This window comes from Triturus cristatus, chromosome 4_2, assembly GCF_964204655.1.
Source record: "Triturus cristatus chromosome 4_2, aTriCri1.1, whole genome shotgun sequence".
NCBI classification, from domain to species: Eukaryota; Metazoa; Chordata; class Amphibia; order Caudata; family Salamandridae; genus Triturus; species Triturus cristatus.
In genome coordinates this window covers 201,986,189-202,000,338 of record NC_140586.1, presented here as the reverse complement: position 1 = coordinate 202,000,338, position 14,150 = coordinate 201,986,189, and positions in this window count along the sequence as shown.

The following is a 14,150-nucleotide window of genomic DNA, read 5'->3' as shown; positions in this document are numbered from 1 at the left end:
TTTGCTTTTTTGTTTTTACTGGCGGAAGGTTTAAAGAGTAAGTCCTCCTGTTGTTTGGATCGGGTTCGACTTATTGCCTCCTCTATTGTTTTTTCTTTGTATCCCCTAGCTAAAAAACGAGTCTTACATTCACTTTGTGCTCTGGTTAAATATGACATCTCCCCGTAGCATATGCTAAGAATTGTGTGCTTGGGGTGGAAGCTGCTTGAGTGCAGAATTGTGTTACCCGATGTAGGTTTGCGGTGTAAACGTGTTTCCAGCCTGTTATTCGAAACATAAACTTCTACATCTAGGAAGCTTATTGCGCTTTCACTGATGGTATGTGTGAGTTGAATGTTGACATCATTTACATTCAACTCCTTGATAAATTCTTCTACATTTATTTTATCCCCCTGCCAGATTACAAAGAGGTCATCAATAAACCGTACCCACTTGATTATTTTGTTGTTCCAGATTGCCGCATATTTGTTTTTTACAACTACCTCCTCCCACCATCCCATATGGAGGCAGGCGTAGCTGGGTGAAAAGCTCGCGCCCATTGCTACGCCCCTCACTTGATGATATACTTGCTGTTGAAATAAAAAGTAATTGTTGTGTAAACAAAACCTGGTTAAGTCAATTAGCATTTTGTTATGGGTATGGAATTCTATGGGTCTTTTTCCTAGGAAATGTTCCAATGCTTTAATTCCATGAAGATGGTGTATTGATGTATAACGGTTGCATACATCCATGGAAATCAATAGGTAATCTTTCAGCCAATTGAGTCCATGTAGCTGCCTCAGGAAATCTGTAGTTTCCTGTATATATGATGGTAATACTTTCACTAGTTCCTGTAGAAATGAATCTATATACACTGAAACATTTTCTGTGAGGCTTTGTATAGAGGAAATTATTGGTCGACCAGGGGGGTTAGAACTGTTTTGTGAATTTTGGGGATAAAATACAGTACGGGCAATACTGGGTGATCATTTTTTAGATATTTTAGTTCATCATGGTTAATGAGGCCACTGCTTTTCCAGGCCAATGGCTTCCCATACAGTTCGTTTTGCGCTATCTTGGTTGTTGTTTGTTGCTTATTTTGTAGCACACGCGATCACCTAGTTGTTTTGAGGCTTCCTCTAAGTATTGGGTTTTCGGCCAAATGACCACATTTCCGCCTTTGTCCGAATTGCGTACCACCACTGTGTCATTGTCTCGTAGTTTTTTGATTAATTGCTGATATTTCAGTTGATGTACATTTTGTTTTTTTCTCTGAGCTTGAGTTTTATAGTGTAAAGATCTCACCTCTTTTATTAGGATTTCATTAAATGTGTCAATGGAGTCCCTTAATAATACTGGGATGAACTTGGATTTTGGTTTAAATTTTGTATTTGGCGCCATGTTGACATTGATTCCTTGTTGTGCCATTGTTTGCTGTGTTGACTCATTGTGTGATGATTCTGCATCTTCATTTTGCAGGTGCTGGAGGTCACATATCAGGCTAATATCTGAAGCTGTTAATGCACTCCCGGCGCTGTCAGATGCTTCCTGTGATATATCCTCCTTGTTTTTGTCCTGTCTTAGAAGGTGATATTTTCGTAACTTAAATTTTCGAATAAATTTATAAATATCCACACGTGTTTGGGGATAATCGAAGTTACTTTCTGTGCAAAATGTGAGTTCCAATGCCAACAATTGATATTTGACAGATTGATGACTGAGTTGGTGTTTTCCAATGCTGGGATTGCTAACAACGCCAACCCCTGTTGTTCTTCTTTTTGCTTCTATTCGTTTTGGTGTCTTCTTGTCCTTCTCTCTCGTCGTTTTTTGTTTTTCCATTTTCGGGTTTGGATCTTTCTTTCCTGGGGCGTAGGGTTCGTCTCCTTGCTTCTCTTAAAAAATGCAATTCCTCCCCTATCCAGTGTCTTCTCGTCTGGTGGCTTGCCCCATCCCTTGATCCCATATATATCACTCGACAGAATAGATACATTTAGTCCAAATATATATATAGCAAGGGCATCCGCCCGAAACGCTTCTGATTTTGAAGCACGAAGAATAAAATATTCGTGCCTAAGAATTTAGGACTCGTGTTGTCTTTGGTTCGCCGAGAGGAAGTGCTAAGACAGCCCACTTTTCTTTGATATATATATGGCGCATCAGTAACAGTAAGGCTCCAACTAAATATCTTTGCTTCCTTATATATATATATATATATATATGTTTTTATATATATATTCTCTCTTTTTTTACTATCATCTTTTATCTTTCTATTTATTATTTTATATTTAAGCACAATTTGCACATTTATACATACAGATATGTATATATAAAAAAATGTTTTGGGCGAGGTTTTTTCTGGTATTTTCACTAACACGTCCCCTTTTCTTCATAAAACAGAAATTTATTGGATCAATTAATTCAAGTAGGCCAAGCGTGAGGAGACTATAGAGGGAATTTAGGTTCTAACAATTAACTGAACAGTGAACGATCCAACAACTAATGTGCAAACATTTAAACAGAATATAGATATTGGCAATATAGACACTAACTGAGTCTACAATAGCAATTTAGAGATAAATATTCAAGAAGGGATTTATCCTGTTATTCTCTAATGCAAATTAGAAGATTCCACAGTTAGCAATTAACGGATGTGTCTATCTATTGCGAGACAGATGGTTAGTTTATATTGGATTTTATCAATACATACAAACAGTGATTTTACAACATTTTATGTTTATGACTGTTTTTATGGTTATATTTATAGAAGTTTTATATCAATAATTTTTCTATATATATTCATATATTTATATATATTTTTTTAATATGTGTATTTATTATACCATATAGGTATTTATCTATTTATCTATGTACTTTAACCTGTTTATCCAAATTTTGCCCATTATCCATAATCATTTATGAAGTAATAATTGATTAAGAAAATGTTATTCTCTATGTTGGAACAAGAACCATGTATTAGTACAGACATAGTAACTTTAACAAGCAGCTAACAGGAAAGGAAATTGTGTGTGCTGCTTATTTATCTCTTCATAATGATATTGATTATTGAATCGTTTTTTATTATTTTTTGGCTGTACTGAAATATAGCAAAATGCTATGAAAATGTAGCACTTTGTATCCACTATAAGATGATCCTTTCATTCTGTGTTAAACAACAAAAGACATATAAAGATTTATAAAAGAAAAAACAAGTTGAAAAAAAGTTGTCAAAAAACAGTGCCCAACCCCTTTAAAAACATGATACTATTGGTGGTTCAGCGTCATGTGATCAAGTCCCCGTGTAGGGATGAAACGCGTAATGGCTGCCGTTTTGTTGATGTGAACCGACATGAAAATAAACTAATCGGTATTTGAAGAACTGTGGTCCGTGCTCTTTTTGCCGTGGCTGAAGGGAAAAGCGCAGATTGGAAGAGTGCTTGGCGATAAAATAAGACAGGTTTGGACCCCTCCTGTCTTCTACACGGACCCCCCTGCTGAAAGGGCTCCCAGCTACAAAGGAGTCTTCGCCCGGTAACGGGCGTTTAAACGAATCCGGAAGGACTACCGGCTATCGAGTCCCCCAACAGAGCACAAACGGAATACGAGCGCAAGTCGAACACTCACCAGGGACACAGAGGTAAGCGAGGGTAGCGTCGGAGGACGCGGCCAGCGCGGGTCCGTTGTGTTTTCCTGGGGGTGGGAAACCAAACTCAGCGATATTCAGCTCCGAGTTGGGTGTGGGGTAATTCACTGCAGGAAGCATACGGACTGTCTGACACAACGGTGTCTGAAAATTATTTCAATCAGTTGTAGAGCCTCCAGCCACCGTATCAGTAACAAAGCTATGTTCATATACATTCAAAGTGGTAATCATCAACCAAATATGTTAGCAGCAGACGCTTACAAAGAGAGAGAGGAAGCAGCAGCCGCTATGTTCAGCGATGAACACGGACCTGTACAAGACTCCATTACCCAGAAAGCAACATCACTGGGGAATAATGCAGGAATAAAAGACAAATGCAAGCAATTGGAAAAACTATTAAGGACAGAACAAAAACGATGGTGGGAAGCAAAATCGTTGCAGAGATATATTGATGTGGGGAGGGTACCCCATGGCCTCAGAATTCTCATCGCCCCAAGCTATGAAGCACCAGACCGCGACATGATGCGCGAATGGGCTGAGACTAATTTAGAATCCTCACGGAAATTACTATTCATCCTTGTGAAATATGCCGAAAAAGACTGTATCAAATTGGCAGGTGAAATTGACACACTTACTAAGGAACTAGATATCATGGACCAAAAGGATGAAATAGAGAAACTCAAAATTGAGATGAAAAAACGTCTGAAAAAAGAAGAGGATGTGATACGCGAACGCAAGACATTCAAATTCCACAGAGATCGTTGTGATTACGAGCAGGGAAGAATTTTTACATTTGCTCGTAAATTTGATGCCCTAAAAGCGAACAACACTAGTAATAAACAAATGGCCAACAATGAAAATCAACACCCAGATTTGACATCAGCTTCAGGTGACAGCTCTGCGGTGGAAAGTGAGACAGAAATGGAAGCACACAGCAAAACAAAAGCTATCCCCCGTAGACATTCCCTTACAGATGAAGTTGATTTTTTATGTCTGGAGCGCCTCCAATCACTGAGACCAAGGAAACAGCAGAACAGTGGAAATCGAGGAAAAATAAAAAACGGAGAGAGAGAAGAAAAGCCAACAGGAGAAGGAACCAAACGAAAACAACAGAGGAAACAACCGAGGAAATACTGGAAAAAGTAGAATATACTACTCCCAAAGAATGCAGTGAGGCAACTGTAATCAACATAACGGATATGACTCTCATTAAGGCGGAAACACAATTACTTGCCTTAGGACTCTCTTTCTGCCCAGAAAGTTCCTTTAACTATGCAAAATCTCGAGTAGACATCTACAAGAGTGTTAGGAAACTTAAACTAAAGAAATTCCATGCGCAATCAAATAAATCCTCAAAGGGGGCAGCAATGGTCACACCAGCATCAATACAACGGAAGTTGAAGGAGGCAGACACGACACAGGATTCACAGGAATTAGTTGATACTCTTTACCAATTACAACAAGAGGGTGATCAAACCAGTGAAATGACAACAACAAGTTCACAACAGATGAACACAGAGCCGTTTATGAAATGTCAGACTCCCCTTAAACTGCCATCTACATTTTATCCTCTATCTATCAAAGACACAATTGACAGCTTTCAAGAACAAGCGATTGTGGATCTAAAAAATCTCAATAAATCGACTCACAAATCAACGAAGGCCAGAAAAAATACCAAAGAGCTTCAATACCATCAATTAATGACAAAAATTTAAAACATCAAAGAAATAGTAGTCCGCAATGCGGACAAAGGCGGAAATGTAGTCTTACTGAAAAGAGAAAACTGCCTGAAGGAAGCAATGAGCCACCTGGATGATAAATCATGCTACGGGATGAGTAACAAAATGTTGTGGAATTCAGTAAATTCAACATACCGAGTAAAATTAATGGCCTGGCGAGAGATGGGCCTACTAACAACGGACGAATACAAATATTTGTGGACCCAAAAGCCTATAATCACCATTTATTACTTTATACCTAAAATTCACAAGGATAAAATAAATCCGCTAGGGAGGCCGATCATATCGGCACGCAATAGCATATTTGAAAAAACTTCCAAATATGTGGATTTCTTCCTACATGATTTTGTTCAGAAATTGGCCTCATATATTAAGGACACAGGTGACTTTCTAATCAAAATAAAAAATCTCGAATGGCATGCGAACTATCTTTTGATTGCTTTGGATGTAACCTCGTTATACACATCAATCAAACACAGTGACGGACTACGAGCTTTGAAATATTACCTAGCAAGAAGAGGACCCACTTATGCTGAGCACAACAAAATGTTAATGAACATGGTTGAGCTATGTTTAATTAACAGCATATTTATGTTTCAGGATGTGTTGGACCAACAACTGCGTGGAGTGGCGATGGGTGCAAGCTTCTCTCCCAGCTACGCGTGTTTACACATGGGCTGGTGGGAGGAGCTTGTACTCATGACCAAATACAATGAAACTTTTGAAAACAACATTAAATGTTGGTGGAGGTTCATTGACTACCTGTTTCTGGTTTGGAAAGGCACGGAAAATGAGGCTAGGGATTTCATTGATTTGCTCAACATCAATGATTTAAACCTTAAATTTACTGCCAGCATCAACAACACAAGGGTAATATTTCTAGATGTAGAGGTGTATATAGATCAAGGTAAAGTGGAAACAAAATTACATAGGAAACCGACGGCTGGGAATTCAATTCTACATGCCAGTAGTGCCCACCCCAAGCACCTCATACAAAGCATTCCTTATGGGGAGCTTCTGCGAATTAAGCGTATTTGCAGTAATGGCGAAACCTTAAAAATAGCTCATCAGGAATGCATTGGCCGTTTTAAGGAACGAGGTTACAGCAACAAATGTTTACAAAAAGCCTTAGTCAAATGCAATCAAGTTGACAGAGGGACACTGATTGATCAAACCCCAAAATATAGCACCCCAGACGAAGTTTCAAAAAATAATTTTTGATTCATATTTTAATACAACCGCTTGGAGGGAGCAGTAAGGAAAATCATCAATAAAAATTGGTACCTTATCAGACAGGACCCTGTAATAGGTAAAATGATCCACAAACGCCCAGCTATCACATATAGAAGAGGTGTATCAATGAGGGATGTGTTGGTAGACAATGACCCTTGTGGTGTGACAGCCAAGGGATCTTGGCTGGCACAAAGACAGGGATTCTTCAAATGCAAGGTGTGCAAAGCCTGCCAATATGGGGTCTCTACAACTAATTACTCTACACCATTTGGTGGTCCCAACAATGAAATTACCAAATCTCTAAACTGTAAGACGGATCATGTGGTATATGTGTTGGAGTGCCCGTGTAAATTAAGATATATTGGTAGTACCATCCTACCAGGGCATAACAGAATACTCCAACACATACGTGCCATTAAGAACCATGACCAGGTGTATCCAGTAGCGGGCCACTTCCAGGAGAAACATGAGGGTAACCCAAAAGATCTCAGTTACTTCCTCATTGACTCTGTCCCTAAAAACAAAAGAGGGGGGACAGGGAAAAATCACTCAGGATTTTGGAAATGTACTATATTTTAAACTTGGACAGTAAGCACCCGAACGGACTTAATAGCTCGGAGGAGCTCCATGCCAGTTTATAATGGTTAGGCAATACGTGACGGTGCTAACTCTATACCTTTCCTTACTGAAAACCCAATTCAAACTTTGACATCTAGCTAAACCAACACTAGTTAAACATTTGGACCAACTTAAACATCTAGTATAATTTTATATACGATTGTTGGCGCATCAGTAACAGTAAGGCTACAACTAAATATCTTTGCTTCCTTATATATATATATATATATATATATATGTTTTATATATATATTCACTCTTTTTTTACTATCATCTTTTATCTTTCTATTTATTATTTTATATTTAAGCACAATTTGCACATTTATACATACAGATATGTATATATAAAAAAATGTTTTGGGCAAGGTTTTTTCTGGTATTTTCACTAACACGTCCCCTTTTCTTCATAAAACAGAAATTTATTGGATCAATTAATTCAAGTAGGCCAAGCGTGAGGAGACTATAGAGGGAATTTAGGTTCTAACAATTAACTGAACAGTGAACGATCCAACAACTAATGGGCAAACATTTAAACAGAATATAGATATTGACAATATAGACACTAACTGAGTCTACAATAGCAATTTAGAGATAAATATTCAAGAAGGGATTTATCCTGTTATTCTCTAATGCAAATTAGAAGGTTCCACAGTTAGCAATTAACGGATGTGTCTATCTATTGCGAGACAGATGGTTAGTTTATATTGGATTTTATCAATACATACAAACAGTGATTTTATAACATTTTTATGTTTATGACTGTTTTTATGGTTATATTTATAGAAGTTTTATATCAATAATTTTTCTATATATATTCATATATTTATATATATATATTTAATATGTGTATTTATTATACCATATAGGTATTTATCTATTTATCTATGTACTTTAACCTGTTTATCCAAATTTTGCCCATTATCCATAATCATTTATGAAGTAATAATTGATTAAGAAAATGTTATTCTCTATGTTGGAACAAGAACCATGTATTAGTACAGACATAGTAACTTTAACAAGCAGCTAACAGGAAAGGAAATTTTGTGTGTGCTTATTTATCTCTTCATAATGATATTGATCATTGAATCGTTTTTTATTATTTTTTTGCTGTACTGAAATATAGCAAAATGCTAGGAAAATGTAGCACTTTGTTTTCACTATAAGATGATCCTTTCATTCTGTGTTAAACAACAAAAGACATATAAAGATTTATAAAAGAAAAAAAAAGTTGAAAAAAAGTTGTCAAAAACAGTGCCCAACCCCTTTAAAAACATGATACTATTGGTGGTTCAGCGTCATGTGATCAAGTCCCCATGTAGGGATGAAACGCGTAATGGCTGCCGTTTTGTTGATGTGAACCGACATGAAAATAAACTAATCGGTATTTGAAGAACTGTGGTCCGTGCTCTTTTTGCCGTGGCTGAAGAGAAAAGCGCGGATTGGAAGAGTGCTTGGGGATATATATATATATATATATATATATATATATATATATATATATATATATATATATATATATATATATATATATATATATATATATATATATATATGTGATATATTTGGTTTACTTGGCAGATACAACAGAACTAATTGAATTTATATGATAAACCAATCGATGGAACTTGTACTTGCACTTTATTCAAAGAATGCATGATAGTATAATGCTGCTACAGTGAATTTTGGACTCCTTTACATATGTACATATATTTATTTTTTAAGATCAGGATTTTAAACATTGATATGGTTATAATGTATTAAATAACGATTTGTTCTTTATTGCAAGGGTCCTAAATAAGTGTGCACTATTTATGAGACAAAGCAAAAGAGTGGAGCCTTGGAGAGCATTTGTTCTGAAAAAACATGGTTCATTATGTCAAGACAAATCAATACTACTTTGGCGGTTTAGGGTCCGAAATTGACAAATTAATTGACATGATTTGATATTGTCATTTTTTCAATGTTGACGACAATGAAGGAACTTTGGTAATCATGTGTAAGGCGAAAGTGTACACTTTGAAATTTTGCAGCAACGCGAGTCTGTCTTCCATAGCTATCAAAAAACTGGGTCATGTGACCGCAGTACTCTGTTTTAAAAAAAGCATTCTGTGTTTGACGACTGCCAATGTGAACAAGGCAGGTATGCCGAAACGCGTCATAGCGATAATTTTGAAATAAATACGAGGACGGAATATCAATGTTACCCTTGTGTCGGTGTCTGATCTTTATGAAGATGTCAGAAATGGTTTAAATATATATATACATATATTCCTTGTTGATATGAGATGCCGGTTCAAGGCCCTTTGAATGGTTCATAAGGCCCTTTACCCATATATATATATATATATATATATATATATATATATATATTCCAAAATTGCATTGCTGAAAATCCATCAAGGAAAAAACAACGCTACACGGCACCCGATGCTTTTAAGGCAGAGTTTAATTAGGCCACACAAACTCTACGCGTTTCGGGAAACTCGGTCACTCGTGATCAAGGGACCGAGTTTCCCGAAACGCGTAGAGTTTGTGTGGCCTAATTAAACTCTGCCTTAAAAGCATCGGGTGCCGTGTAGCGTTGTTTTTTCCTTGATGGATTTTCAGCAATGCAATTTTGGAATATTTGGGTCTCGCTAACCCATCACGGCCCGCCATCGTTAAGCGGCTCGAGTTGAAGCGACTACCGAGGTTGGATTGTTATATATATATATATATATATATATTACCTACTGGCGGTCGCCAGTAGGTAGTTATAGTTAGGACCACGTTTCCATAGGAAATCCGCAACATTCTATTTTGAATAACTTTTGCGCCGGTCGACGAATCCTTGCGAATTTTTCAAAATAGGTGGGGTGCTCCGCTCCGCTCCGCTCCTACCCTGAAAGTCTCGGGGGGATTCATCAAGCGGGGGCTGAGATAAAAGGGGGGTCCCAAAACGCGTTTTTCCCATGCATTTTTCCATTTAGACACAGCTACAGCCCGAACGGCTGAACAGAATTACTTGAAATTTGGCAGAGAGGTAGTCCTCAGGTCAAGGAAGTGCCTTTTGTAGGTTTGGTGTAAATCTGTTCAGTAGATTCTGAGAAAATAGCCTTTAAATCAATATATATATCTGAGCCAGCTTACGGTGCGCTTACGGTGTGCTTACCGCTTAATTTTTTATTTTTAGAAAATTTCGCCGATTACGCTTACCGTACGCATACCGTACGCGTACGGTAAATAATTATTAAAAAAAAAAAACCCACTCTCTCCACCCCGTGTGCAAATGGTGGCCGGAGGCCACCATTTGTGCATGGCATATAAGAGCACAGCATTTCCCAAAAAAATTTCAACAGATTACCTATCACAAGGAAGCGCATAATATGTCCTCCGAAGCGCACCGCGTGCTCACTGTGTGCGCACGGTGCGCGAAGCGCACCGTGCGTGCACAGAACGAACTGCGTTAAGTGGGCGCGCACGCCACGAATGGTGTAAAGTAACTTAGCATTTAAAAAACCATACAAATTCACTGAAAAAACCATAGGTTTCACACACGTTATAGTTAGGAATTAGCATTTAAAAAACCTTGCAAATTCACTGAAAAAACCATAGGTTTCACACATGTTATAGTTAGCGGAAATTTTACTGATAAAAAACCAATGAAATTCCCCCGTTATAGTTAGTGCAGGAAACTATAACTCACGCGACCGCAATCTTCTGCTGATGACATATGTGTCTTTATGAAAAAAAAATATTTGTAATATATGTATAGCTAAAAATTTATGGAAGAAGACATGGGCAAATAAGTGTCTAAATACAGTATTAGCATCAGCAGAGGATTGCGGTCGCGTGAGTTATAGTTTCCTGCACTAACTATAACGGGGGAATTTCATTGGTTTTTTATCAGTAAAATTTCCGCTAACTATAACATGTGTGAAACCTATGGTTTTTTCAGTGAATATATATATATATATATATATATATATATATATATTATTTATTTTTTTTCACCAGTCAGCTGCTTTTCTGGGAAAAACCTGTTACATACAGAGACAGTCACTAGGCCTGGCGCGAACAGTGCTCCCACATTTAGTAATTGCACTAGCATTAGGGGTACTAATTATTGCACTGTAACATGCCCTCTTGAGTGTGTTAAGTATTGGCACACTCTATATACACCGTGCACTCAGCACTATTACAAAGGTTGAACAAAGCAGCTGAGATATATAGATATTTATATATATATTGTTTCTGACCTAATGTTCTTCGTAACAATTGCATCGAATTTCAAGCAAATTTGCATATAAGAATGAATGCCGGTATTTACTCATCACCTTTTTATGACACTTCCTTATTTGATACACTACAAAATTCCTCTTTCTTCATATTATGTTTTCACAGCAATGATTATATATAAATCTTCATTGATATATGCATACTAATTGTTGTAACTAAGCAGGATTAGCGACAGCAACACAACAATGTCTGTATATATAGATGTGTTTCTTTTCATTTTTATCATTACACAACAGCATGGTTGACATACCTGAAATGTTTTTTATGTCTATGATCAGTAGCCAGTTGCTGTGACAACCAGCCCAACCAGTGCCCTTGTGAAGTAGAAATAACTTGTCAAACGCTGAGATGCCTGAAGTAGTGAGCAAGGCGGCAAGACCGCCGAAACGCGACTAGGCCATCATAATGGAATAAATATTTTTCTTTGATTAATTTACCCACGGAGTCAGCGCCTGTTTTCTTACCTCTGACCAGGACTGGTACAATACATAAAGACTCTTCGGAACACTTCACGCTGACCCTCCTTGTTCTGGAGCTATTCGTTACCGGAAACCGGGTGGAAGTCTCTTTATGAAAAAAGGAATACGAAGAGCCCCCCGAAGCCATAATCCAGGGACAAGATTGCTGAACGCACTTCACGGAAGTGGGCGCCCTGATCCTCGAGGTCGCTGAAGGGCAATCCGAGCTTCAGGTAAGCCCGTGAGTGAGGCGTGTGTGCAGTCAACAATCCCTACAGATGGCTTATGGGACAGGTAGTCCCGTAATTTGCAAGTGCGGGCTGTGGGTGTCAAAGAAGAATTACAATTCCCAGAGATGGCCGAGGACTGGTTTAAGGAGCGGGAAGAGGCGGCTCTGGATATATTTTATGACACTGTCATAAGCAATGTTGCATCATCTACCAGTAATATATCGTGAGAAATACCGCCAGTCTGTGAACTTAAAAGACTCATAAACGAGCTAGAAAGATTACGTAGGATTGAGGTCTCGAAATGGTGGGAATGTAAATCATTGCAATGATACCTAGATGTGGGCTGTATTCCTAGAGGCCTAAGGATCCTAGTTGCACCCACATATGAGAACCCAGACCCTGAAATGTTACAGATGTGGGCAGATAACAGCGCACAGTCTTCCAGAAACATGTTACAAATTCTGATAAAATTCACCACAAGTGACCGCGAAAAACTTCTAGACAGGATAAATCAAACCTACAAAGAACTCGAGAAATTAGATAACCAAGAGGATGTAAAGAAAAATCTGGCAGAAATAAATGCAAGAATACTGAAACATGAGCAGATAATTAACCCCTTCGCTGCCAGGCCTTTTCCCCCTCCTGTGCCAAGCCTTTTTTTGGCAATTTGGGGTAGTGCGCGCTTAGGCCCCTGTAACTTTTTGACCACATTAGGTATCCACGCCAAATTTGCGTCCTTTTCTTCCAACATCATGGGGATTCTAAAGGTACTCAGGGTTTGTGGATTCCCCTGGAGGGGTCACAGAAATGGGCCAAAATACAGCAACATTTTGTTTTTTTTCGGAAAAATTGGAAAAACGGGCTGCAAATGAAAGCATCTGGGTTTTTCCCTGCAAATGTTATCAAAAAAAGGGTTTGTGGGGTTGAAATCACCATTTTCCCAGCTTTTCGGGGATACCAGACTTTTGTCAGAAACCCAACATTTTTTACACAGCTTTGGCATTTTTCGGGGACATTGCCTATTTTTGCTATTTTTTGTGCTTTTGACCTCCTTCCAGTTAATGGCAGAAATGGGTATAAAAGCAATAATGGATCCTGGAAAGCTATACATTTTCGAGAAGAAGACAAAATTCTGAATTCAGCAAGGGGTCATTTGTGTAGATCCATCAAGGTTTTTTTATAGAAACAAACAGTTAAATATAGGATACATTGAAAATTAGTTGAAAAAAACAGCCTTTTGTGTCAACATTTTCACCTGTAACTTCTCCTAATTATGACAGCTCTTTGAAAGCAATATACCGTTGCATCCGCTGGACATCACTGGTTGTGGGGATATATAGGACTTGTAGGTTCACCAAGAACCCGACGAGCCCAGAGCCAAAACCGGAGCAGCAACTTGCAATGGTTTTTTATTATGTACCGGGTATATAGTAATTATTCTGTAAAAATGTGTACATGGAAAAATCGGTATGAAAGACACCTATGTATTTCTGAAATGGGAACAAAATATAGAGTTTAGAAACAGTAGGTATTTGCACAATTCTGAAATTGGGAATACTCATACTAGCATGAGAACTATCAGTCATTTTTTAGAATGACTTATTTTTTACACAATGTCTTTCATTTGGAAGGCAGAAATGCATCGAAAGTCAATAGATAATAACAGTTCCTTTCCAAATCTGAATTACCCTAAGTCTCCCGATAAAAATGGTACCTCACTTGTGTGGGTAGGCATAGTGCCCGCGACAGGAAACGGCGCAAAACGCAACGGGGTCACAACTCAATATCGCAGTGAAAATGTACCCTTTTTTGGCAAAGTGCCTAGCTCTAGTTTTTTAACCCTAGCTCTGCGGGCACCGTGGGAAACCTAGCAAACCTATACATTTTTGAAAACTAGACACCCAGGGGAATCCAGGATGGGGTGACTTGACTGCCTCCCACCAGGGTCTGTTACCCAGAATCCCTTGCAAACCTA